Source organism: Sus scrofa, chromosome 13, assembly GCF_054392235.1.
Source record: "Sus scrofa isolate SSC_HxYL_T2T_F1_AM1 chromosome 13, Sscrofa_HxYL_maternal_Yorkshire_Landrace_v2.0, whole genome shotgun sequence".
Lineage (NCBI taxonomy): Eukaryota > Metazoa > Chordata > Mammalia > Artiodactyla > Suidae > Sus > Sus scrofa.
Window position 1 is genome coordinate 162,158,203 of NC_139395.1, and position 27,537 is coordinate 162,185,739.

The 27,537-nt window shown below is 39.0% G+C and overlaps 1 protein-coding gene across 3 annotated transcripts in view; it reads left to right on the forward strand.

Moving 5' to 3' along the window:
* The window catches only part of SLC9C1 (solute carrier family 9 member C1), a 193,736-nt gene that overhangs the window by 13,849 nt on the left and 152,350 nt on the right, over window positions 1–27,537 (forward strand). For 2 of the 3 annotated variants that reach the window (XR_014824850.1, XR_307178.4), the window contains 2 exons: window positions 2,162–2,457; window positions 8,956–10,504. The gene's annotated coding sequence lies outside the window, so the exon portion shown is untranslated. Of the gene's footprint in view, window positions 1–2,161; window positions 2,458–8,955; window positions 10,505–27,537 lie in introns of those variants that run through there. The other variant, XR_014824851.1, reaches the window with a different exon arrangement.

Consider the following 27,537-nt stretch of genomic DNA (forward strand, 5'->3'; position numbering starts at 1 on the left):
ATCAAGCTAAGATAACTACATAAATGGAAAGAGAACCCTAAAAAGAAACTCAGGGCTGGGTAGCATACCTAATGAAGGACAAACTGACAAGGAAGGCTCAGCTCTCGTTGAAAGAGATGGTTGAAGGCAATGTGGTTGTGGTACGCTGGAGGGTGGGGAAGTTTGCCAGATTGCCAGATTGCCTGGGTCTGGCCCATCTTGGCAGGAGGTGGGCAGGCCAACTTGTAGGAAGCTGTGGGGAAAGGATGGGATGCACAGGAGGAGTGGGGGTACCAGTGAAGTGGAGAGGATTCCCTCTACATGAATCCACTAGATTCCCATGGCCAGCTCAGGATAGGGCACCTCGGGGCCAGCATGTGTAACATGCGATTGAGAGAGAGCACAGAGAACAGTGACCTGAGCTGAAAAAGAGGCCCACATTATCTGAGCCACCGCTCTAGTCAAGAACTGAAGAAAACATGTGGCTAAATGCTGGAGAAAGCTGTGCCATGCAGACACCTAGGACTGGTGAAAACTATATGGGCCAAGCACTGAAGAAAAAATATCATGCTCTGCAGGAGCCTGACAAAAGAGCCACTGTAACAAGGAAGGAAACCCTTTGTTCTTACAGTATCTCTCTAATGCCCTCAACTGATAAGGCTTAACATTGGGTCGGCTGCCAAAAGGCAAATAGTTGAAGGGGCAGCCCAGATCCTTTTTTACATATCCGGCAATGAGGTGAATTTGGAGCTGAGAGGCAATAAACTGATAATGGCACAGGGGTTAAGAATGTTTCAAGCATAATGAACAATACGTAGGAAGATCTCTGGTAGACCTAGATGTGGTCAAGTTGCTGAAATAAGCCCATGTGCCCAGAAATCTCATTCAGAGGGTAAGAGGAGACTATAGAGGCTGGGAGAGGACAGGAAACATTTCAAATGGGCTAAGTCATAAAAAAAAATCACTGGCTCTCATAATAAAAAATTACAGTGATAATGTGAGCTTCAGGCAAGGGTTTATCAAGCAATTCAAATATAGACAAAAGGAATTAATTTATTACCTGTCCCTCTGCAGATGTTTTCTGCAGATGTCTTACAGTGTTGTCAACAAATCGTAGATCCACCCCCCCCCTTTTTTTTTTTTTTTTTTTGCATATAATAGCTGTCAGCATCTTCTGAGATTTGCCTCTCATGGAGCTGGTCCCTCCAAGCATCAGTATTACCATCCTGTGCTCTCCTCAGCTTTGGCCCTGTACTGCAGGAATTTTTACTTCTCTTCCTTTCAGCCTTGTCCTGCCTGTGTTCTAAACCCACCCCTTGCTTAGAGGAGAGATTCCCCCCACTTCATATGGCATCTTACCTGGGCCATATTCAGTCATTTTTCTTTAGGGGAGATGGGGCAGGCAGAGCAAAAGGAAGATGGAAGAGAGGGCTAGGGGACTGCATACTCAAGAGGACCTGGCAGGGTTTGCAGTGAGGGCAGTAGGGATGGGGATGGAAAGAAGGGAGTAGAGGATTTGCCTGAAGATAATCCACCCTCTTCTCTTCTTCAGCCCTCTATTAGTCTTCAGTATTCGAGACTTCTGGAATTCGGTTTATGTCTCTGAATCAGTTTCTAAATCAAAATGATTTTTCCTGTTTCAGGGTAAATCTGAATTCAATGTTGATGGACTTCTTTCAGTAAATGAACAAAAATAAGTATTGAGAAATTTCTCTTAGTAAGAATTCCGGGTCAATATGAGATTTGAATTTTAACAGGAAGCAATTGCCCTTTGTTAACATCAATAGCATCATTATTCATTGGATTTTCCATGAGTCTCTTATCCTATTTTTCCTCAGAAGATTAACTCAATGAATTAAATGGAAAAAAGCACACAATTCTAATTAAATCACAAAGATTGCATAATATGTGTTGGATACAAAAATAGACTTTCAATGTAGGAGCCAAAGGAAAATTTAGAAAAAAAAAAACCCAACATTGTCCAAACACAGAGAAAAACTGCAGTTCAGAGAGAGAGAGGGAGAGAGACAGAGAAAGAGGAAAGGAAGAGAAGATGTGATCTTGTATAAATTACATGTATGTGTTTTTCCTAGAAAACCTACTTGATATCTAGAGATAGCCTCTGCCCCAAGAATGGATTGTGTTCCAAATGTCCATTTTGCGTTTTTTTTTTTTTTTTTAGGTCTTGGAGCAATGTTAGTAGGACAATAATGTCCTCAAGCATTGATAATAACCAATTTAACCTTCACTATGCCTGAAGTTCTGCAACAGCAGTGATTTGCCTGTCAACAGGACTGTGACACTGAACAGAAATGTACTCAAGTTCACAGTATCAGATTCCGGGAACACACCTCTGCATTCAGGAAAGGGATCAAGTTCCTCATGGTCTATAATACCAGTAGCAGGGAAAATCTCTGGGTGGTGACTTCATGGCTGGGACAGTCTTTGGAGTGAGAATGGGAAAGGAGCTAGAAAAAGGTGAGGCTTCTACAAGAACAGAGTATGGCTAAAGAAAGACTTGAGGAGACAAAATTTTGGGAGGTTTTGGGATTTTTTTGCCTGTTGAGGGATAAGTCCACAAAGATAGTTTTAGTTTTGTTTTGTTTGGCTGCACTCAGGGCTTGCAGAAGTTCCCAAGCCTGGGATTGAATCCAGCACCAAGGCAGCTTCCCTGAGCCCCTGTAATGAAAACACTGGGTCTGTAACCCACTGAGCCACAAGAGAACTCCAACAATTTTAGTCTTTGATTGCTTTTTCTTTTTTCCTTCTTTCTTTCTTTCTTTTTCTTCTTCTTTTTTTTTTTTTCCTTTTTAGGGCCATGCCTGTGGGATATGGGATATGGAGGTTCCCAGGCTAAGGGGTTGAATCAGACCTATAGCCACCAGCTTACAACACAGTCACAACAGTACCAGATGAGAGTCACATCTCTGACCTACGCCTCAGATCATGGCAATGCCAGATCCTTAACCCACTGATCAAGGCCAGGGATCAAACCTACATCCTCATGGGTACTAGTGGGGTTCTTAACCTGCTGAGCCACAACAGGAACTCCTGATTGCCTTTTCAATTATCCAGTTTCTTTTGTTCCTTTAGCACAACAGTTGTCAACCAGTTGCCCCTTGAAACACCCGTGGGAACATTTCCCACCAGCCATGCCATTACACCAGAGTTGGCACATCCTTAGTCTTTCACTTAATAAAAACACAAATTAGGAGTTCCCGTCGTGGCTCAGTGGTTAACAAATCCAACTAGGAACCATGAGGTTGCAGGTTCAATCCCTGGCCTTGCTCAGTGGGTTAAGGATCTGGCGTTGCTGGAGCTGTGGTGTAGGTCGCAGACGTGGCTCAGATCCTGCGTTGTTGTGGCTCTGGCGTAGGCTGGCGGCTATAGTTCCAATTAGACCCCTAGCCTGGGAACCTCCATATGCTACAGGTGCGGCCCTAGAAAATACAAAAAGACAAAAATAAATAAATAAATAAAATAAAAATAAACATAAATATTACATTAACATATATTAAAGCACAAATTAACGGGAATGACATGGCACAGAACACTGGTTCTCAGCCAAGGTGGATTTGTCTTCAGGGAGCATTTGTTAATGTCTGGAGACAGGTCTGATTGTTGCAACAGCAGGAGGTGGGGTTGCTACTGGCATTTAGTGGGAAGAGGTGGGGAATCCTGCTAAACAAGTCCCCACCCAGACTTAATGAAGTAGAAACTAAGGGTGAGGGCCCGTATCTATGGTGTAAGAAGTCTTCCAGATAATTTTGCATGTTTCTCAAGTCTGAGAACTACTGACAGCTCAGTTGGACTGTAATTTTCAAATAACGTAAATTTTTTTTACCAATGTCACTACTTTATGATATTCAAATTCACTGTAAAAATTGTTTTTGAAACACTTCATAATCTACAGAGACCATGATTGAAAACAGTTGCTTAGTTTTAAGTTTCAGGGAGGTGTGGCCCAGTGCATAGCCTCAGGTAATGATAACAAACTGAAAGGGAATTTTTTTAAAGGCAAATTTCTGATGGCTGCACAGCCTGTTAACAATAATGTACTTATAACAGGGCGATCAGTCATACTCAGGTGGGATGTCAGAGATTTCCTAACCTGATTAATTTGAATTTCTTAATGATGAAAAACTCGTAATAATTAGATTGACTAATAAGAGGTGGTAACCTAAGTACAACCAGTGATACAAGAAAGAGGAAGGATCAATCCAGTTTCACCTAAAGGATATCACAGACCTTTATGTTTAATGTTGAGTATATATTAATATTGAGATGATAAGCTTTTAGTGAAGAAGAAAGAAAATATGGGAATCCCCCCACCAAAGTAAACAAAACACACACTACTCAGACTGTGACTTAGGGATGAGCAGTTTTGGCAATATGTGGGAGCTGTTAGCCACACAGAATCTCAGGCCAGCTGCAGACTCATTGCATTAAATCTATAAGCACTATGTTTTCGTGAGTTCTCCCGGTAATTCATACACACATAAGAGTTTGAGAAGCACTGGAATAACTCAAGAACAGTGTGAAGTAGATCATTTCCTTGCTGTTTTTGTTTTGCTGTACGGCAGAAACGTCTTCATGAGTTCCATTATAATAGCATTCGAATACACCAGGAAACTACGGTAAACTTTTTTCTCTGCTTTCTTTGGAAATGAAGCGTTCTATTTTTGAAATAACAGAAAATTTCCTAATCAGGTTTCTATCGTTGCCAAAACTGGGTAATTTTTTGTTGCCAACATCCAGGCAGATAAAAGAAAGAAGGTCATATCCATGATAGGCAGTCTTTTCCTCTTTTCTTTCATTACTCCTTCTCAGCCTCCCATCACCACTGCACAGTTTGTAATTTCATTCATTCAGTAAATAGCTATTAGGAATCCCGTGTGTGCCAGGCTCTGTTCTAAGTGTTGGTGGTTTACAGAATGAAAAACAGCTCATGTCTATATTTGAGGGCATAATTTCTAGTAAACTATATACAAGTGAGATAAATAAGACTCTCAACTATTTGTTTTCAAGTGTCAAGTAAATTTGACAAAAGTTTAAAACATTAAATAAATGAAGTAAGAGACAGAACTATAGTCTACTCTTCTTTGATCATATTTGGCACATGTTTTATAAATATTTTCCTATATGAACTTTCTATTATAGTTTCTTACCATTTATTAATCTTTGAGATAAATGACAAATAAATGAGCAAGGATAAAGCAATAGAAAGAAGTCTAGGATGAAGGTCTTTTCTGTTTGGGCCCCTGGGTTGGTCATTTGTCTTGGACTAAAGTCACTTTCTATTCTATCAACTCAGCCAATGAGTCAGGATGTCTCCCCCATACTCAAGGGAAAGAAAAATGTGATTTAATTTTTTTCACTTATCTGACATTCCTTCAGATAAGAAACACTGGAAAGGGTACCATTTGGGCGTTGGGAGAAGGGAATTTGAGTCATGGCTTTGTCACTAACTAGCCATGAGACTTTGAGTTCATTCTATCACATCTCTGAACCTCAGTTTCCTAATATGTAAAATGGCAATAAACATAATAAAATTTATGAAAGTGGTTAGATATAAAAATATCATTAATCATGTGGGAAAGAATTATTGTCTTTTGGGTCTTGCATTATTTCAGAAATAATGATCTCTCTGGGCTGTTATCCTGAAAGAGGAAGTAAGCTGAAGTAGATGGAATTCTGAATAACAAGGGTGATTGCTGTAAAACATACCTGCTGAAATTTGTTTACGATAGACCACTAAAGACCCAGACTTATTTTGCCTAATCTTATCTAGAGTTTCTCTTGAAAATATCTATTCATTTAACTTTACCAGACTCTAACAGGTGTCTGTCGCTTTTAAGTCCAGGTTGAGGTATCACTAAAGAATAGAGGTTATTTATATACAGTCCCTGCTGTTGTTCTCTTGCAATAAGTATGTATTAACATACCAGGTGAGAGTGAGTGACCAATCAGAACAAAGGAACAAAATTTAAGGCAGATATTCTCTCTTGGGTAAGAGAAATCATTCTTCATTATTTACTGATGTCATCATTATTGATTAGAATTGTTTCATTGCACATATGTAAATAAGTAAAACATATGTGCAGAGATGAGAAAAGGGGAAAAGTTTACATAAAGTGAGATATTCTTCCACCTTTGTCATTAAAACTCATAGTTTTGTTTTTCTCCTTTTGTGTGTCCTCTCAATCATTTTTTTTTTCTTTTTTGCCACCATCAGATGTGGGTCATGGTTGCATTGTGGCAATGCCAGATCCTTAACCCACTGTGCCAGGCTGGGGACTGAAGCTGCATCCCAACATTCCAGAGATAATGCCCATCCTATTGGGCCACAATGGGAACTCCTGTCCTCTCTATCTTGTCCAAAAATTTGATTGATTAGCACTTTAGGAGAGATCATTTGAGAATTTACTTCCAGTCTTTGCCCAATTTCATTCTTTTTTTTTTTTTTTTAATGCCAGAAATATTATTATACATGACCAAGCAGTTTCTGTGTCCTCAGCTCCCCTTTTCTTCATGCCCGGGCAGTCAGAACTTCTCCATTATTGCTTCTCATCTATGTAAAGAGAAAGAAATCTAATCTTATGTTCTGCTGTGCTCTCATTTAATCCTGAAAACAATGTCAAGAATTATTCACAGGTGAGGAGATATGGGCATGAAAAGTGACAAATTATGATTATGTAGTTAATACATTGCAGACCCTGGATTTTCACTGAGGTTTGACTCCAAAATTCATCATATTATCATACTATTGTCTCTATCCTGCTGGAGATCTTTTTTTAATACTCACACTTTTTTGGACTAAAAATCCAAATTTTCTTTTTAGCCTGTATCATTTAAATCACAAATACTATGAACACCATAAGTCCGAAAATATTAAAAGACATGATGCAACTTTAAAGTAATAGGGCACTTTAGTGTTTAATAATTCCTTTTTATATAATACCTCATATTTCTCTCAACAATAATATGAGATGAATCTCTCTCTCTCTCTTTTAATGGGGAAACCAAGATTTAGAGGGCTAACTAACTGACTTGTGGGAGATGGCACATGACAATTGTCACTGAATGTGAATTTGGGTCTTCTGGCTCCAAGTCTAGAAGAGCTGCATTACTCTTTTCCGTTCAGAGGGTTTTGTTGAGGCAACATCTGTAACTTTTCTGCCCCATGGGGCAGACCATTAGAGGAAGGACAACAAAGACCTCAGTAATTCTTAACAGTGGTTTCCCTCCACTAACGATTTCAGGAGTTGCCCCTCCCCCATTTCCTTTCTATTTTTCAGCGAAGAGCTAGAGTCTTTATGTTTGCAGTGGCAGGCATTTGAGCTTTCTTTTCCTAGAGATATGCTTATCCTCTTTCCTTCCGCATGGCCTCATTCAGTGAGAAGTTCAAGTACCATTTGCAGTGGGGGTATAGGAACTTTGTCGCTAACTGGAAAGCAGCTGAGCCTAACTCTTGCAAAAACCAGTCCCACTGGCATTCATCATTGCCAAAATGGGGAAAGCTATTGGTCTCACTTGCTACTCCTATGGAGAGAGCTCTTGTTCTTCTTGGGTTAACTTTTCTCTCTTTTTCTTTAGTTTTCTTACAACATTATCCACATTTGAGTTCTTTTCCTTAGCATGTAGGGGCGTGAGTGCTTTGTTCTTGCCTGGGTTTCTGAAGGCTGGCATGGAGTTTGCTAAGAACATGAAGCTTCACAAAGGAAAACATTGTAGGGCAAAGGGAAAGCAAAACAGAACCTTGGGGAAAGTGAAGTTTTAAGTCTAGTAGTCCAAACAAAGAATTCATTAAAAAGGGTGAGTGTTTGTCATGGGAGAAAAATCAGATGCAAGGTCAAGAGGCCAAGACCATGGTGAGGAGAAAAGCAACGGCTAGCTTGGTTGGGCCTACAAAGACAGAGCATGAGGCATTTTATCAAAGCACCCAGAATAGGGATTAGATTACTTTAACATAGTCCAGGGACATGACTTTTGTTCTAATTCCTTTCCTTTTCAGTTGAGATCCTGATTCCAAGTGAGATGGAAGGAATGGAGGTTTCAAGTCAGGTCTAAGTCAGGTTGAATACTCCAGTGAGGAACTTGGGGAAAAATTACCCTGGGCTCAAAGGACATTTTGGGACATTTAAACAATACCATCAGGGCTTCACTTAAAAAAAAATAATAATTTTCAATCAATCACAAACTATTATCTTATTGCCACAGAGGCACTTCCCTCCCTTCCCAGCCATTCTATTTCCTACTATCTAGTGCTTGAGTTCAAGTTTTACACAGACCTTACAACTCCCCGCTCTTGTTAAACTAGTATTTTCACTTATCTCCTCTGACTCCTGCAGGCATCTGAGGTTATACTCTCACTGTAGAGGCATCAATAAACTTTGCTCCTACTCCTTTCTTTTTCACTTAGGAATCTCAATTCCAGTGCCTTTATACCTCAAGTAACCCTCAAATAATTCCTCTCCTCCTTCCAAGTTTTCTGGAGAATCTTCTTGGTTCTTGGAACCCTTATGAAGTTTCTAAACCAATAAACTATTGAACAACTCTACAGACATTAACTTACATGATATAAATTATCTCATGGGGCAGTATTTGATTAATTTCCAAATGTGCAGCTAAGTTAGGAAAGTGAGGTTAGAAATGATTGATTTTATATATATATATGTATATGTATATACACAGAACCTTTTACTTTTCCTTTTATATATGACTTTGGAAAATGTAAAATCACATTGTTTGGGGGCACAAAATTCTAAATTCTATTATGCAATACTTAGGGTTGCTTATTTAAACATTTCAGTCTGTTTTATTTAGTATAAGAGATACACTTGTCTTATTGAAAGACTATGGGAGAAAGTGGTCCCCTTGCCCTGGTCCCCTCATTTTTCTTTTGAAGAGGTTGGGAAGCAATAGGAACAAAAGTCCAGAAAAAAACAGTCTAAATTTTTCTCTTTTTATTCCCAGGTCTTTCCATGTCTAGTCAAGGAAAGCATCAAGACTGGTCCTATGGAAATTTCCTTGGAGAATTGCCTTTGAGGGGTGGGAAGAATTTACATAAGTGGAGTAGAAGTGGAAAGACAGTTTGCCTTAGTCATAAAAGTGTGTGTATAAGCACAAATACAGCAATGTGAAAGACTGTAACAGAGACTTCTGAGTCGAAGATGGGCAGAAGTAAAAGTCTGATGTGATAAGGGTCTTATTTTCCCTTTAAAAATTCTCCAATATAGCTGAAAATAAGTGCAATATATTTTCCCCTCTGATAAATTCTGTCTCCATTTAAAACATATTTATCAATCAACACATATTTATAGAATATTTTCCCTCATGTGATAAATATATAGTATATGTTCTCAACAAAGACAAGTGCAAAGAAGCTATTTACACCTAACTTTATGAGCCAAAAATTAAGACAAAAACTTGAACACAGAACTGCCCTTGAAAATCCTGAGCAGAAGTTCCCATTGTGGCTCAGCAGTAAGGAACCCAGCTAGTATCCATGAGGGCGTGGGTTTGATTCTGCCCCCGGCTCAGTGGGCTAAGGACCTGGCATTTCCATGAGCTGTGGTGTAGGTCAGAGACATGGTTCACATCTAGTGTTGCTGTGGCTGCAGCATAGGCCAGCAGCTGCAGCTCTGATTGGACCTCTAGCCTGGGAACTTCCATATGCCACAGGTGCACCCCTAAAAAAAAAACTAAAAAAAAAGAAAAGAAAGAAAATAAAAGAAAATCCAGAGAAGACAGTAAGCATAAAAGATACGAAGGTTTAGGCAAAAACAAGGAGGCTCCATCTACCTCAGAGAAGAACAGAGTTGCACCAAACTTCCATCAAAGATGAGGTTGAAAGAAACCCAAGACAGACAATATGGCACAAGGAATAAGCTACTGGAATCATTTCACTTAAAACTAAGAACACCATAATTAAATGTCAAGTAAAACACAAACACCCCTCATATAACAGAAGCTCAATAAATATTTATTGAATAGATGAGTAAAGGAATCAAAACCATTACTGCACATATTACAAGTGTTCTGGTTTGGCAGTAAGTACAACATTTGATGGCACACACCCTAAAAATAAGCATCTGGTTCCCACATTGAATTTTATTTCCAAAAAGTGTCAAGAAAAAACAGAACTCTAATAATATAGAAAAATAAATATGTAAATAAATGCATAGAAATAAATAAATGACCTCCTAAGACTTTAAACACTATTGGTAATTAACAATGATCTATTCCTTAAACTTTGTGGGGGTGTATTATATGTTTATTATATTAACCTTTATTCCTTATAAAGCCCTTTCTTAATACATTGTAGTTTAAAATAAAGAGAGACAAATTTTATGAGTTAAAAAAAAAAAACTCATTATCCCGTCCCCTGCCAATCTGTAAGTTTGGGGAGGAATTTAAGCTGAAGTTAAACTGGTCATGGAGCCTATTCTGCTGGCATTTGATAGGATTTTACTAAGCAGCTCATTTCTCTGTTTTTTTGTTCATAATAAAATTTTGTAAAGAAGTCTGAGCATATGATAAAATACATATTTTATATATATATACACACAATGCCCCTTAGGACCCAAGACACTAAAATGACTCTGTGGAAGTGAATGTGGAAGCCACTTTAAGCTGACTCATATCTGCCACTGAATTCAGTACTGGGATTTCTCTTTTCTTTTCTTTCTTTCTTTCTTTCTTTCTTTCTTTCTTTCTTTCTTTCTTTCTTTCTTTCTTTCTTTCTTTCTTTCTCTCTTTTATTGCATTAGCTAGGATTTCCAGTAAAATCTTGAAAAAGAGAGGTGAGAGGGAACATTTTGGCAAGACCTCAAGGGGATCCTCTGCCCCTTGGTGAACTAAAGCAGAAATTGCTGACGAAGAAAGAAAGAGTGAGAGAAAGAAAGCGAGAGAAAGAAAGAAAAGAAATATAGAGGGAAGAAATAAAATTGTCTTTGTTAGTAGATGACATATGTGTCCAGTTTGCTAGAATTAACAAAAATATTGGAAATAAGAAGTGATTATAACAAAGTTGCAGGAGTCAAGATTAATATACAGAAGTCAATCACTTTCTTACGTAGCAGCAAAGAACAGTGGAATTTGAAATGAAAAAGACAAGGCCGTTTATATTACTGCTCCACAAGATGGATACTTAGATATAAATCTAACAAGATATATATGAGGAAAACTACAAAACTCTGAGGAAAGAAATCAAAAAGCTAAATAAATGGAGAGATATTCCATGTGCATGGATAGACCCATTATTGTCAAAATGTGAGTGCTTCTCAACTTGATCTATAGATTCAACACAATCCCAATCAAAATTCCATTGTTATTTTGTGGATATCATGAAACAGATGCTGAAGTTTATATATGCATTGGCAAAAGATCCAGAATATCCAAGACAATAGAGAAGGAGAAGAACAAAATCAGAAGACCAACACTACCCAACTTCAAGACTGACTTACTATAAAGCTGTAGTATTCAATACAGGGGGGGTATTGGTGAAAGAACAGACAAACATATCAATGGAACAGTATAGAGATCCCCAAAATAGACCCCCATAAATATAGTCAACTTTATCTTCAACAAAGAGCAAAGACAATGCAATAGAGCAAAGAATAGAGACACAGACTTTATCTCCTTCAGAGAATTAAGCTCAAAAATGATCTTGAACCTAAATACAAAATGCAAAACTATGAAAGCCCAGGAAGACAAAATAGGCAAAAAATGTCAGCAATCTGGAGGAAACCTGATGATTTTTAGATATAACACCAAAGACATAATACACCAAGAAATAATTGGTGTTCATTTAATAAAAAAAAAAACAACAAAACAAAACTTATGCCTCCTAGGACAGAGTCAAGAGAATGAGAAGATAAGCTGCAGACTGATAAAAATATTTGCAAATGCGTATCTGCTAAAGGATTGCTACCCAAAATATAAACAGAACTCTTAAAAACTCAACAGGCTCTAAACAACCCTGTTTTTTAAATGGTCAAAGACCTGAACAGACAACTCACCAAAGAAAAAATACACAGGTGGCAAATAAGAATCTGTATAAAAAATGAGATACCACTATACACTTATTAAAATGGCCAGAATCTAAACACTCCCAGCAATAAAAAATGCCAGCAAGGACACAGAGCAAGGAACTCTCATTCACTTCTGATGCGAATATAAAATGCTACAGCCAATTTGGAAGACAGGCAGTTTCTTTCTCTTTTTTTTTTTTAGGGCCACACCTGTGGCATATGGATGTTACCAGGCTAGGGGTCTAATCAGAGCTACAGCTGCCTGCCTACACCACAGCCATAGCCATGCAGAATCCAAGCCATGTCTGCCACCTCACCACAGCTCATGGCAACACCAGATCCTTAACCCACTGAGCAAGGCCAGGGATTGAACCTGTAACTCTGTGGTTCCTAGTCAGGTTCATTTCTGCTGTGTCATGATGCAAACTCTTGGAAGACAGGCAGTTCCTTGCAAAACTAAGCATATTCTTGGAATTCTCTTGAGGCACAGTATGTTAAGGATCTGGCGTTGTCACTGCAGCAGTTTGGGTCACTGCTGTGGCGCAGGTTCGATCCCTGGTCCACCCAGACAAACTGTAGTCCACCCAGACAATGGAATATTATATAATGCTAGAAAGAAATGAGCTACAAGCCATGAAAAGACAGAAGAAACTTAAATGTATGTTACCAAGTAAAAGAAATCAATATGCAAAAGCAACATACTGTATGATTCCAACAATATGACATTCCAGAAAAAGAAAATCTATGAAGAGAATAAAGAACCAGTGATTTCCAGTGGCTGGGGGGAGAGAAAGAATGAACTGACAGAGTACATATGATTTTAGGTTGTGAAACTATTCTATATGATACTATGATAGTGGATACATATCATTATACATTTGTTGAAACCCATAGAATGTACAATACCAAGAGTGAACCATAATGCATAGTATAGATTTTGGGTGATAATGATATTTCAGTGTGGGTTCTTTGGTTATGAGTGTTCCACTCTGGTGCAGGATGTTGATAGTTGGGGAGGCTGTATCTGGGGGGCGGGCAAGGAGTACATGGGAAAACTCATACATTCTGCTCAATATTACAGTGAACCTAAAACTAAAGTCTATCAAAAAATTAAAAAAAACAATAACTAAAAAGTCAAATCTACTAAAAAAATAACATTAAACATTTGTAGAGCCTGAAACGCCTTATAGAAACTTTCAGTCATCGGAAACGCGGCTGGAAACCTGCCGAGACCATCCTTCATTTGATAACTAATAACATCATTGTTAAAAACCACAGTAAACATAGATTTGAGAACAGACTTCCTGAGGAACTTTACTAAATCTTTGCAAACATTACCTTTGTTGTTCCTCACCACAACCTTATGAGTCACGAATTATCTTTAATTCCTTTTCTTATAAGGAAAAAGATATAGAGATCAATGAGTTGCTCGAGATCACGGAGCTAGTAAACAGAAAAGACAGCATTGATCCAAAGCCCTTGCATACCAGCCTGGCACACTCATATTCTGGTCTCTCATTCTGTGGAGTTGGGCAGGATCTAGGATACCAGTATGAGAAAAAAAGGACCAAACATACGTGTGCCTCTGAAAGTCTTTGCTTTATGAGTTTTCCAGAAACCTACCTGTTTCTCTCTTTTGAGCCCCTAAGAACAATAGCAAGACTTTATTTGTATGGAAGACTGAAAGCAAGACCTCAAGGGAATCCTCTGCCCCTTGGTGAACTAAAGCGGAAATTGCTGACGAAGTCATTGAAAGGTCATTCTCATACTTCCTGTTTTCCATTCAGGTTGTCCTCACGTGCTCTTAGAGTGGTTCTTCTGTGAAGATACTCTTCTGGACACTGGAAATATAGGTGTGGACAAGACAGACAACGTATGTATTTAAGATAAAGGAAAGACCTAATACAGACAAAAACCCTGATCTGAAAACCAGCGGATGCCTGCCAGCAGCCAGGCTCTGTCCGGTTTAATCCTGGTGAATCTGCCGAAGGCGCGCTGTAGGAGAGGAGGAGGGCAGGAGGAGTTTGGGGAAGTGCCAGCAGCAGGGTGGAGGTCTACCTGGTTTACATTTTATTCCATCCAAACTTGTTTTCTCCTGATTTGCTTTCCTTTCCGCTTCCTCCCATTCACACCCAGGTTTTGATCTCAGCGCAGAGATCCTTTGACTACAAGGGGTGAAAGTCTGACGTGGAAGCTGCCTGCCAGGAAAGTGTGTTTAGGTGAAAGAGAGAGGGAAGGGGAGGGAGAAACAATTGACCTCTGTTTCCTGAGTCACAAAGTTGGCAACAGGCTCTGCTGAGGGAAGAGAGAACAAATCAAAGCCTTGTTCCCAGCTGGCACTGCCCACCAAAACCTCTTCAGGGTAAAGAGTTCTGGAAGAAGCTGTTCAGATTCATTTTTACTATACCAAGTATGTGTGTGTGCTTTGGAAGTGGGAGGCACTTGGAAGAGGGTTTTTTTTTTTTTTTTTTTAAGCTGCCTTTTCCATAGTTTTCCATTTAAGGGCTTTTGACATCTACCTTCCTAGGGATTCCTAATTCATTCTTTCTGATGTTCTACTGCACACTGTCCTTTCTCTCTCCTGCTCAGGCTCCTTCTAGTTTGTCTCTCTTCTGGATTCCTTATGTTTGGCCTCAGAGTCACTTTCATCCAAAAAGATCTTTTTTTTTGATCCATCCTAGGCTGACATCAGTCAGGCCTTCTTTCTTTTTTTTTTTTTTTTTTTTTTTTTTAATTCTCATAGAGGCTTTGTGTGCAGAAAACAATACTTACAGTAGCCTGTGTTACCACTAACGTTCCATCTACTACAGTTATAAACTGAAAAACTTGCTTTTCCTAAACTATTAAGTACAATTGCAAAAATCTAGTAAATTAAGAATTTTTAGGTTAGAATTAAGCAAAGTGTGCTTTAACGTTAGGTTAGCTTAGTACGCTTTTCATTTACAAAAAAACGTGCATAGTTCTTCAGACACTACATGTAAAAACACTTTATACTTTAAGCATATATAATTCAACAAATGGATGTATAAATCCAATAATTTGACATCGCTATATATTTGAAGACATTTTACAGACCTGGTGACTTACAGTCCTGTAAATATTTCCACCATAGTCTCATGTCAAATGATGGATTTCCTTAAGAATCATAAGCAGCTAAAAAAGAAGACATACAAACCCCATAAACAAAACCTTTCTAAACACATATACAACTATAAATCAAATAATAATAAAAACATAAACAGTTGATCCTTGAACAACCCATACTTGAACTGCACAGATCCACTTACATATGGATTTTTTTCAGTAAATACATACTACAGTACTATGCATGGTTGAATTCATGGATACAGAATGGCAGATAAAAAGTGGTGGGCTTGGGGGTCAGCGACCCTAATTCCCGCATTGTTCAAGGGAGGCTGTACATTTACATATGATTCTCATGAGAATTTCAACATCTTAAAACCTAAACTCATAAATTAATAAGTCAGATTATCTTAAGTATTGAAAATTGACTGCAAACATAAATGGGTAAAATCCCCTAAATGTTTCAGTAAAAATCATTTGTCTACTATGTTAGCATCTCTTAAACATCTTTAATATAAAGCATATACAAAGCAGTAAAATGATGTTTTTATTTTTTGCTTTTCAGGGCCACACCTGTGGCATATAGAAGTTCCCAGACTTAGGGGTCGAATGGGAGCTACGGCTGCTGGCCTACACCACAGCCACAGTCATGCCAGATCTGAGCCATGTCTGCAACCTACACCACAGCTCATGGCAACGCCAGATCCTTGACCACCTGAGCAAGGCCAGGGATTGAACCTGAATCCTCATGGATACTAGTCCAGCTCTTTACTGCTGACCACACTGGGGACTTCCTAAAGTGATATTTTTAAATTTGATATGTTTGCATTAAAAGAAATTTTTGCAAAATTTATAGTATCATATTTAGTTTTTCATCATCTATGTGTTTATTTTTTGTACAGTCTCAGGTTTGCAAAGTCATTTACTTAACTAAGTAGAATAGAATCATTATTTCAGGTCCACGGTAGTAGCTAAACATTATTTGCTCAGAGTCCTCAGTCAGAGATTTGATACCAACGCTGTAGATTTCTGGTTATTAGTCATTGGTCAAGGAATTAAAACTTGGAAGAAGTAAACTAAAACAAAGCACTTCCCAAGAAGATTCAGCTCAGGTTTACAGGGAAAGCCACTTTTTAAGAGTACCGCTATGTCAGGAGTTCCTGTTGTAGCCCCATGGGTTAAGAACACAACATAGTGTCCATGAGAATTCATGTTCAATCCCTGGCCTTGATCAGTGGGTTAAGGATCCAGCATTGCTGCCAGTTACAGCAGAGGCCACTTGGATCTGGTGCTGCTATGGCTGTGGTGTAGGCTGGCAACTGCAATTCCAGTTTAATCCCTAGCCTGGGAATTTCCATATGCCACAGGTTTGGCCATTAAAAACAAACAAATGCATGGAATGGAATGAAGTTCAATGAAACAATGCGTACTAGCTTCCTACAACTGCTGTAACAAGAAGCCACAAAACAAATGCTTATTCTTTCACAGTTCTGGAGGCTAGAAGTCCAAAATCAAGGTGTCAGCAAGGCCATGCTCTCACTGATACCTGTAGGGAAGAATCTTTTCTTGCCTTTTCTCTTCCTAGCTTCTGGTGGTTTGCTAGCTATCTTTGGCATTCCATCACTTACAGACGCATCCCTCTGGTCCTTCGTCTCCACAAGGTGTTCTTCCTGTGTCTCTTTACATGGTATTCTTTTTATAAGGTCATGAGTCATATTAAATTAGAGGCTCAAAATAGTTCTCTGTTGAGAACTACAGGTAAAGGATAAAGAAAACTACGGATAAAGGATAGCTGGAGTTGGAGTACCTGAGGAAGAAAACAGGAAAAATAAGAGGTTGTCTTATGGCAGCAGGAAGTGTGACATGTAAGGAGGAGATGATGAAGGGTAGTAGTTTTGTAATAACAAAGATTAGGATATGGTCAGAGGAGTGAGTGCCTGAAGTAGGGTGGGAGCTAGGCTAGTGGAAGGTAAGAGGCCAGGGAATGAAAGAATCATCTGTGTACATACTGAAATAACCAACGACTATGACAGAAGTAGTTTTAGAAACTAGGGACAGCCAAGAACTAAAATCTTCAAGGAATAATGGAGCTCCCATTGTGGCTCAATGAGTTAAGAACCCAACATAGTGTCCAGGAGGATGTGGGCTTGATTCTTGGCCTCGCTCAGAGGGTTAAGGACCCAGCATTGCCACAGGCTGCAGCATAGGTTGCAGATGTGGCTCGGATCCATTGTTGCTGTGGCTGTGGCATAGGCTGCTTGCTATAGCACTTATTTGGCCCCTGGCCCGGGAACTTCCATATGCTGCAGGTGTGGCTGTAAAAAGAAAAAAAAAAAATCTTCAAGGAATGAAGGGTAGTGAATTGGGAAATGTAATGACTATAAAAAAGCAGAGAGGTTAATAATAAGTTATCTGATGATTTGAGACTTAACAAGAGGACTTTTCATTGAATCAGAAAGGAAAATGGCCTAGAGGTGGGAACAAGGAAATAAAAAACAACCTCCCCACACCAGAGTCTAGTCCAGTGGTACAAGGAAAATGACTTTAGGTATCTTAGAAAGAAATAATGTTTTTATAAAGGGATAAAGTCTTTGAACCCTGTAGGCAAATATAGAATGAAACACTCACCCCCCTCAAATAATACCTCTTATATTTTGCATTATCTTCTGTAATTTGTATAATCTCTTCATGGTGGTGGCAACTCCAAAGAAATTAATCTCAGAATAATTCTGTCAAAGTGGCTCAAAGAGGGACCAGGAGGGAAGCAAAAACATGAAGTAGAGGAAGTTTCCTTTTTATGACCAACACTTCACTCCCAAAGTCTCCAGAAGACCCTAGATATTCACACTCCATATGCTGGTCTCTGAGTGTCAGCAGAGCACTCAACTCAGGCCCTATCTTCCCCATGCCCTCAGCCTCCATGCCCCAAATATCTCTGTTCATACTCTTTATCACATCATCTTCAATAGTGGTTCTTCACTTTCTAGAGGATCACAAACCCGTTTGAGATTCTTTTTATTTTAAGTGACTACCCCCCCCCGGCCCGTAACCTCACAGGGTTGCTATGAGCCCCAAATCAGATAACACTGTGCTCAACTAATTTTTACTCCCTGCCTTTCTGTTCCTTCCTTGAAACGGCTGCTAGGCTGCACTTCCTACTAAAGCGCCTGGAGACCAAAGCCATCAATAACAGGACCACTTCACTTCCAGATTGAGATTCTAATAAAACCCAAGGAATTTCTTCTCAGATGTCAGCATTCAATCGCATATTTGAAAAATATTTACAAGGCACTCAGTCTGTGCAGGGCACTATGTTTGTTGCTGGAGGCATAAGGTTAAACAGGGCAGATATCCTTTCTTTCTCCCATGGAGCTTATGTTCTAGAAGGGTAGTCAGACATTCAATAGCAAGTTATACAATTAATTATTCATTTTTGTTGAGATACTGGTTCAAGGAGAAGACATATGAGGCACAGTGAAGAGGTGTGGCTATCTGAACTAGTTTGGAGGGTGCAGTTCTGGAAGGTTTTGTTAGGAAATTTTATCAGCTGATAGCTAAAGTTGCAGTAGAATTTATTTTTTATTTGTCATGGCCCCACCTGCAGCATATGAAAGTTCCTGGGCTAGGGGCTGAATCTGAGCTGCAGCTGAGGCCGAAGCTACAGCCACAGCAACACCAGATCTGAGCTGTATCTGCAACCTACACCTCAGCTTGCAGCCATGCTAGATCCTTAGCACAAGGAGTGAGGCCAGGGATCAAACCCACATCCTTACAGCCAATATGTTGGGTTCTTAACCTACTGAGCCACAATAGGAACTCCAAGTTGCAGTAGAATTTAGCCAGTCAATTGGAGTGTTGATGTTAAGGTAGGGAAAAGTTGGCAGGCAGATCAAAGATCATATATCAAGACCCTGAGACAAAAAAGAAAAAAAAAACATATTCAAGAAATGAAAGATGAGTTCTGTTGCAGCTCAGTGGATTAAGGATCTGGCATTGTCACTGTTGTGGCTTGGTTACGGCCGTGGAACAGGTTTGATCCCTTCCACATGCCATGGGCATGACCAAAAAGAAAAAAAAAGAAATGAAAGATCATGATGACGGTCCTGAGTCTTTACCCTTTATCTCCTCCTCTGCTTTATAGGTTTGAAGTTCCTTTTACTAAAAAAAAATATACCATCGATTTCAACACTCTTTGAATCTGCTTTGATTAATAGAATGTGGTGGAAGTGACATGTATCAGTTCCAAACCTAGGCCTGTGTGCTTCCATTTGCTTTCTTTTATACCTTCTCTAATTGCTACAGGAACATGCCCAGGATTGCCTGCTGGAGGATGGGAGACATAGGGAGTGAAACCAAGTGTTCCTGAGTGACTGCTAATTAACCCCTGTGAACCAGGTTAGCCAAGATCTGTAGAACTGTCTAGCCAACCACAATGAGTCCATGAGTGATATATGATGGTCACAGGCCCCTGCCATTTGATGGTGGTTTGCAACACAGTCATGGCATTAGATATCTGGTACAGCTAATTTGGCCACTATGCATAGAGTCAATGAAAACATTACAATATGAAGCTGGTAATGTACCTAAGGACCAGAGTGCCAATCATATTATGGGCCTCAAATTGTATTCTAACAGCAATGGAAAGCCATTAGGATATATAAATCAGGGGCTGTCATAATCAGAATCTAGAAAGATTACTTGGGTCCATTTTCAGAGAATGGATTAGCAATATTTCAGACAAGTGATGATGATGTCTAGAATAAAGGTAGTAGTAGTGGGATTCAGAGATGTATATTTAACTTTCATGATGTAACAGTAGTTGGACTTTGAGTAAATGGATATGAGGGCAAGTGAAGAGAGAAGTGTCAGGTATGCCTGTCAGATCATGGTCGATATGCCTGGATGGATGATACTATCTGTTGTGATAGGAAAATCTGGAGGAGGATGAGCTCTAGGACTGCAAAAGACTAGAGTTCAGCTGTGGACCTGTTCAATTCGATTTTCTTATAAAGTAGAGATGTTTTGGTAGACAGTTACACACACGTATATAATGCTCGGAGGGGAGGTTTGGATTAAAAGCAGTACTTTTGGAGTTGTGGGTGCATGGATCATAGTTGAAGCCATGGACAGGATAACTTCATACAGGGAAATAGTACAGAGTGAGAAAATGAGAGGTTCTATATCTAAGCTTTCAAGTATGGCAAAATGTAAAGGTTAGGTACAGGAGAAAGATAAAAAGAAAATCAAGAGCACATAGTATCACAGATGATAATGGGAGTTTAAAGAAGGGAGTCTAGTGTGAGATGCTTAAGAAGAGGTAAAAAAATATTCATTGAACTTAGTGATATGGAGATTGCTAAAGTCCTTCCAGAAAGCAAAAATTTGCTTAAAATTTTAAGAGGATGAAAGAGTAATACCATCACATACCCCTGGAGCCCAGGTTAAGAACTCCTATCTGTGGCTTCCTAAAAACTATCTAATCAGATAACCTAATTGGATTTAAAGTATTAATTCTTTTTTTTTTTTTTTTTTTTTTTTTTTTTTGGTCACATCAGCAGAATGTGAAATTTTTTGGGCCAGGGATTGAACCTGTAGCACAGCAGTGACCAGAGTCAGAGCAGCGACAATTCCAGATCCTTAACCCTCTAAGCTACTAGTGAGCTCCCTAAAGTATTAATTCTTTACTATCTCAGAGACAGGGACAATTATTTAGTTACCTTTAAATTCAACTGCAATTATGTGAGTTTTGTGTCCCCAGGTAGGCTAGTGGCTCAAAGAAAGAGATTGCAATAATATAATGAAGGCATATTTGCCTGTAAGAAGGTCTGTTTCTCTACAAGTGTAGAAGGTGTCAGATGAATCAACTTCAGGGAAGTGGTTGCACAAAAATGCAGCTCTGCCGGGTATTCCCAATCTGTTTTCTAGGCATGGTCGACATCGGCTTCCTCCTGCCCTGGAAACTAATCTTCCTGTTTGGATTTAACCGTATTATTCTTAACTGAAATAGAGATAATGGACAATGATCTAGATAAAAGCTGGGGATTCCTGAGACAAGATACCAGAAAACTGTAGTCAGATATGCAGATCCGACTGTCAATTCCAGTGAATTCTCCCCCTCCCAACCTTTCAACCACTGAACTACTACTCCAGTGGTCAGAAGCCAAAAATTGAATAATTCTGTCCTTCATACTCTTGAGCAATTCCAGTAGTTAGAAAGTTCATCCTTTTATTTTCTCCCCGTGGTTCTAGTTCTGTTCTCTGGGTCTTTGTATTATTTTCCTGGAGCTGTCATAACAAATAACCACACATTTGTTGGCTTAAAACAAGAGAAATGTATTCTCTCACAGTTCCGGAGGCTAGAGGAGCAAAATCAGCATTGCCCACACGGCTACACTCCTTCCAGAGGCTTTGTGGGCAGTCTGCTCTTTGCCTATTCTAGCTTTGAGGGGCTCCAGGCTCCTTGGCTTATTGCCACGTTACTCTGATCTCTGCTTCCATGATCACACTGCTTTCTCCTCCCCTCTATGTCCCTTATAAAGACACTTTTCATTAGGTTTAGGGTATGCCAAAATAATCTGGGGTGACCTCATCTCAAGGTCCTTATGTTAAATTATACCTGCACAGACCTATTTGCCAAATAAGACCACATTCTCAGCTTCTACGATCTAAGACGTAGACCCCATTATCTTTCAGAAGACTGAAGTGGACTGTTTAATAACACCAAAGGCTGGGTTTTAAGTATTCATTCCTGAAGAAATTCTTTAAGAAGTTTGGATCAAAACCACTTCAAAAATTGATATCACATCAAAATTCTTTTCACCTAGTCATATGAAGTTGTTCCAGTTTATAACTGGAAAAATTACTTAGCCTTCCCAAGCCTCCAAGATTTTTGATGTAGTTGAAGTCCTTGTTGTTTTGTTGTTGTTGTTGTCAAATAGAATAAAGGTATCCTTTCATAGAGTTGTTGTGAATATTAAATGACATAGTGTAAGAACAGCAATTAGCACTATGCCTTGCAAAATATCAAAGGGCTTAATAAATGTCAGTTGTTGTTATTGCTATTATTATTCTTTTATATTACTTTTTTTTTTGTCTTTTTGTCTATTCTAGGGCGACACCCACGGCATATGGAGGTTCCCAGGCGAGGCGTCTAATTGGAGCTGTAGCTGCCAGCCTAAGCCATAACCATAGCAACGCCAGATCTGAGCCGCATCTGCGACCTACACCACAGCTCACGGCAATGCCAGATCCTTAACCCACTAAGTGGGGCCAGGGAGCGAACCTGCAACCTCATGGTTCCTAGTTGGATTTGTTAACTACTGAGCCAGGACGGGAACTCCTACTTTGAAGTTTTTAATGTGTTACCTGTGGCTCATCTGATTTAATATTTATAATCCCATAGTTGGGTAAGTATTATGTTAGGAAACCTAGACTTGGCAAGATATAACCACAATATTAGTTTAAGGTTTAATTTTTATTTGCCCCCCTCTCTTCCTTAAAGTGACTTGAAGCAGTATATGTATATATATATATATATAAGTATATAAGTTGTAAATTGGGAAAATCAACCAAGTGAAATAGAGTATTCATATCAACCATAATAGTAAATGCAGTTCCATTGATTGAATGTCATATTTGGCTCCTAAAATGTTAACAGGGGCTCTGGCTCTTCTGGATGGTGTAATAATGGGTTAATTTTTTAATCTCTCTCATTCCCCTGTTCTTACTCTTCTGTGCTTTATAATTTTTCTATAATGAACATGTATTCATTTTCATAATCAGAAACTTCTTATTTTTTAAATTTAATTTTACTGGAGTATAGTTGACAACGATGTTGTATTAGTTTCAGGTATTTTGCAAAGTGAATCAGTCATACATGTAACTATATCCATTCTTTTTTCCTATATAGGTTATTACAAACTACTGAGTAGATTTTCCTTTGCTATAGAGTAGGTTCTCATTAATCATCTATTATACAGTAGTGGGTGTACGTATTCCTCCCTTCCCCCAACAGTTTCACCTATTGTATCCATAAGATTGGTTTTGAAATTTGTGAGTATGTTTCTGTTTTATAAACAAGTTCTTTTGCATCATTTTTATTAGATTCCACATATAAGTGGTATCATATGCTATTTATCTCTCTCTGTTTGGCTTGCTTCACTTAGTATGATAATCTCTAAATCCATACATGTTGCTAAAAATGGCATTACTTCATTCTTTTTAAGGCTGAAAAATATTCCATTGTATATATGTTGTACATCTTCTTTATCCATTCCTCTGTCGGTGGACATTTAGGTAAATTCCATGTCTTAGCTGTTGTAAATGGTGCTGTAATGAACATTAGGGTTCATGTATCTTTTCAAATTATGGTTTTCTCTGGACATATGCCCAGGAGTGGGATTGCTGGGTCGTATTATACTTCTATATTTAGTTTTTAAAGGAATCTTCATACTGTTCTCCATAGTGGTTGCACCAGTTTTCATTCCAACAGTGCGGGAGGGTTCCCTTTTCTCCACACCCTCTGCAACATTTATTGTTTGTAGACTTGTTGATAATGGTCATCCTGACTGGTATGAGGTGATACCTCATTGTAGTTTTGACTTGCATTTCTCTACTAGTGATGTTGAGCATCTCTTCATGTGTTTTTTTTTTTGTTGTTGTTTTTTTTTGTCTTTTTTGCTATTTCTTGGGCCGCTCCCGCAGCATATGGAGGTTCCCAGGCTAGAGGGTCTAATCGGAGCTGTAGCTGCCGGCCTACACCAGAGCCACAGCAACGCGGGATCCGAGCCGCGTCTGCAACCTACACCACAGCTCACGGCAATGCCGGATTGTTAACCCACTGAGCAAGGGCAGGGACCGAACCCGCAACCTCATGGTTCCTAGTCAGATTCGTTAACCCCTGCGCCACGACGGGAACTCCCTCTTCATGTGTTTTTTGACTGTCTGTCCTCTGTGGAGAAACATCTATTTAGATCTTATGCCAATTTTTTATTGTTTTTTGAGTGTTTTTTTATATAAAGCTCCAGAAAGAAACTTCTTCATTGGACTTTGCCTTCCTGATAGTCATGGCAAGAGAGAAAATAAGTCACCTATGTATTAAAATCAGAAAGGAGGGAGTGTGTCAATTCCTTTGGGAAATAGGTTTTTCTAGTATTGTTTTTTTTTACTTAGAGTGCTAATCAGTATAATGTACTTTGAACTCAGCATTACTTCTCAGCAAATACATTAACAATGCCCACAGGTGCTTCTTGCAACATGAATCAAAAAGAGCAGAAGGTGTATGTGAATATGTGAGGGACTAAGATTATGTCGTCCTTAGCCAATTACTCCTAAAGATCACTTTGAAGTGAGCCCAAGGGTGAGTAGAAAGGCATCACTCCTGGGTCTGGCTCCTCAGCACCAATTTTGAAAGTGTGGGGAGTTCCCATTGTGGCTCAGTGGTAAAGAACCAGACTAGTATCCATGAGGTTAGATCCCTGACTTCCCTCAGTGGATTAAGGATCCAGCATTTCTGCAAGCTGTGGTGTAGGTTGTAAATGCAGCTCAGAACCCAAGTTGCTATGGCTGTGGTGTAGGCCGGCAGCTGCAGCTCCAGTTCCACCCCAGCTCGGGAACTTCCATATGCCACAGGTGCAGCTGTAAAAAAGAAAAAAAGAAAAAAAAAAAAGAAATGTGCCCAGAGCTGGTTATAACAGCTTGGAATATCTGAGGATGATAAACATGTGTTTAAAGTTTTCTAATAATACTGTGTATACTATAAATCCAGAAATGAAGAGATACTTGGCCTAGGGGGGTGGCCTCTAGCTTGTATCTACTTTAAACTAAGAACAGGAACACTCTAATCATAGAGGAAGACCCAAACAGGACCAGAAGATGTGAAGTCAGTATCACTCCAACTCTATCACGTGCAACAATAAGTATGCCCTTTGATAAAAAGCACTGGAGGCCAGGAGAATCATCTAAATTTGTCAAAGAAACTATTGCAAAACTCCCTGCCATATATCTTTTTTTTTTTTTTTTTTTTTTTTCATTTTTGGCCACCTCTGCTGCATATGGAGTTTCTGGGCCAGAGATCAGATCAGAGCTGAAGTTTTGACCTAAGCTGAAGCTGCTACAATGCCAGATCCTTAACCCATCATGCCAGGCTTGGGATCAAACCTATGTCCCAGCACCCCCAAAACACTACCAATCCCACTGTGTTGCAGCAGGAACTCCCTGCCATGTATCTTGATCAAGATGATTTTCTTTTAAATTTAAAAGTAAATCCTGGCTGATTACCCAAACTGTCAGTGCCTGATCTTTCTGCCAATCCTTTCCTACTATGACCTTGGTCAAGAGTGATTATATAAATCATTTCAATGCCTGGGCTTTGATGCAAGATTGAACGCAGAGCATTTGGGATGATATTTCCATTGATAAAGGTCTGCAGTAATGGAATCCAAGGTTGTTGATCGGGGAAAGATTTTATCTGGAAATCAAATGAGGATTTTTCTTTCTTTTTTTTTTGAAATCTGATGAAGATTGTGAAAACAAAGGAGATAATAGTGGTTTTACTCAGAGGAAAGTCAAGTAGCCTATTAGTAGCAAAGTTGGAACACAGTTCTTTTTTTAAACTTTGATTTATAAGCTTTTCAAACAAATGAAAAAATAAAGAGAAGAGTATAAAGAATCTCGATTTCAGCAGTATCAACATATGGCCAATCTTATTCCCCATCATCCACAACCAACATATCATATCCTTACATACGTAATGATGTGGAATCAAAATACAAACTGAATTATAATAAACCCATTTGTAAATTTTATTTCCCATTCATGACATTACTACATGAATTTTCACAAGTTGTTTTATTTTTTTTTTTAATTTTTATTTTTTTTTGCCTTTTTTCCTTTTCTAGGGCCTCTCCCGTGGCATATGGAGGTTCCCAGGCTAGGGGTCTAATCGGAGCTGTAGCCGCCGGCCTATGCCAGAGCCACAGCAATGCAGGATCTGAGCCCCGTCTGCAACCTACACCACAGCTCATGGCAACGCCGGATCCTTAACCCACTGAGCAAGGCCAGGGATTGAACCTGCAACCTCATGGTTCCTAGTCAGATTCATTAACCACTGCGCCATGAAGGGAACTCCCACAAGTTGTTTTTAAATACATGCAGGTAGATTTATTTTGTCTGTCTTTAAGTGCTAAATTTCTCCGGAGGAAGAATTTTTTCCATGGCTCCCTCTGCAACTATCTTTCAGGACCCAGTACAGTTGGGTGGTTGAAAAGGTGCTTGATAAATGCTACCCATTGTAAGATTCATGCTGCTATTCTAATCATCAAACACAAGTAGCAGATACACTTGTGTAAAATAGTAAAGATACATGCAGAGTCTCTAACAACTGTATGGCCAGAAAATTATTACATACTTAATTGGTCTTAAAGCCAATTATCACAAACTTCATCTAATGATATCATCTCTTTGTTCAAAAAAACAAGACAAACATGAGCCCCAAACATGTGAAATCACTTGTTTGTTTGTTTTTTTTCATCTTTTTATCACTTTTGAAAAGTTCTCTCTGATCTGCTTTTCTTTTAGAACTTGATGAGAATTAGCAGAAATTCATTTAAGTCTGGCTTTAGAAAAGTTAGTTCAAAAAGTGGTTCTTGAGTCTTTTTGTTTTCATTTTTAACCTGATATATCAGGAAACTTTCCCTTCTCTATCCAAGAAAGTACTTGTTTGCTTTCTCTCTCTCTCTTTCTCTCGTCAGAATTCCCCTCAAAAATATACCTTTGCTGAAAAAAAAACAAAACTCTTCTAACCAAGGGAAAGAATTTTCCAGATTTTAAGCATCAGTTCCAAACGACATATTATCTATCAAACTAGATGTTAACCTGTTCACTGTCAAAGAACCTGGAGGTACATCAAAAACCAGTGATGGAAACAGCTTGGAATCTTACTCAGAGGGAGGTGCCAGCCGTTCAGGAAAGTTTTGGGTTCCAGTAAGCTCTGTGGGACTGCAACTATATTTAAAGTTAGGAAATGGTTTTTCTTGGCTGAGCTAGTATTGCTAACCAGATTCCATCAGGGTAAATAAGACTGTTTTGTGTGTAGCTATGCTGGGAATTCCTGCTGCCTGGTTCTCGGTTGTGTGACCTGGTAAAGCTGTGAGGTCTGTGTGATTTGAATGAGTCACTTGGCTTTCTGAGGCCTGTTTCCTTATCTCTGAAATTTCTTCTAATACTTAGTCTCTTTCCCATGCCTCTTGATATACATCAGGAAGTATCAGTTTACCCAGGGGCATAAGTTCAGTCACCTTTTTTATACAAGGTGATGACTTCTGATGGCATTTTGGAGATAGGACCCAGTCAAAGCGATACAGCCTGGTAGGCCTAGAGTTCCCTCAAGGAATACACTCTTTCCAAGGTATTTGTAAATTAAAATTAGCTCTATGGTCAA